The sequence below is a fragment of the Suricata suricatta genome, chromosome 5, assembly GCF_006229205.1.
Source record: "Suricata suricatta isolate VVHF042 chromosome 5, meerkat_22Aug2017_6uvM2_HiC, whole genome shotgun sequence".
Classification (NCBI taxonomy): Eukaryota; Metazoa; Chordata; class Mammalia; order Carnivora; family Herpestidae; genus Suricata; species Suricata suricatta.
The window spans coordinates 59,399,447-59,400,592 of NC_043704.1; the positions used below are offsets into that span (position 1 = coordinate 59,399,447).

At 36.8% G+C, this 1,146-nt stretch overlaps 1 protein-coding gene across 1 annotated transcript in view; it reads right to left on the reverse strand.

The window, feature by feature from the left end:
• Positions 1-1,146, reverse strand: part of CD200R1 (CD200 receptor 1) — an 11,375-nt gene that overhangs the window by 6,940 nt on the left and 3,289 nt on the right. The window lies entirely within an intron of this gene.

Sequence of the window (1,146 nt, forward strand, 5' to 3'; positions counted from 1 at the left end):
GGAAGTGTTAGCTGGACACACAAAGAGAATGATTCAAGAAAACTTGATAAGGAAATCCATGTTAAATTTCCTACAGCATATTACATAACATAATCTAGAACATGACTTTGCGGGTGACCTTATTCCAAAAATATTAGGCTTACATAAAACTTAAATATGCACAAAATATATATAAGCATTAAAAGTGTTCCAGAGATCAGCTCATTTTTCTCCCATATTATATGCTTTTAGATAATCTATATGTATATATGTGTTAGAAATATTTTAAGGGCTTTGGGCACCTGGATGGCTCAGTCAGCTGACCGTCTGACTCAGATCGGGTCATGATCTCACAGATTGTGAGTTTGCACCCCACATCAGGCTCTGTACTGACAGCACAGAGCCTGCTTGGGATTCTCTCTCCATCTCTCTCTGCCCCTTCCCTGCGCTCTCTCTTCAAATAAATAAATAAACCTTAAAAATTTTTAAGAAAATTTTAAGGGCTTAAAATTCATTCAGAAGTTTTTATATGTATGAAAAAACATAATATAAATTAAAGGACAAAAATCATTAAATCTAATATTTTGGTCATAGAGACTCTTAGATTTCTCTAGTAACTCAAGCTCCTCAAGATAAAAAGTAGAAAAGTTGACCAGGAGAAAATTTTTCTACTCCCAGGTTTCAATGAGAGAGAATACATCACTAATATCAGAATGAAATGCCAACCCCTAAGGTAGTAATTCAGATAAACATAAATATAAGAAGCATGTGGTACTTCCATTATAAATAGCATGGTGTTCGGGCTGACCAAGCCACACAGTTATTGAGCTATTTTTATTTGGAGAATCACACTCATAAAATCAATACATCTTTTTCCTTCCTTCCTCTCCTTTCAGTCACACGTACAAGCAGTTCAAGTGTGTATTTTGCTCACAGATTCTGTGTCTGGTACTTTCTATCTAATTATGAGGATTAAATGAAGAAGTTCACTCCTTTGTTACACCTATTAAATAAAAATTAAGCACGCAGCCTACAAATATTCTCCAATCTATAAGCTCGGGCTCTCCCACAAACTGACATAATGTGTCCGTGGCTGGGAGGGGTTTGCTGAGAGCGAATAAGGGGCATTCCTTAGGATGCACCAGTGACCCAGGCGAGGGGCAGGGA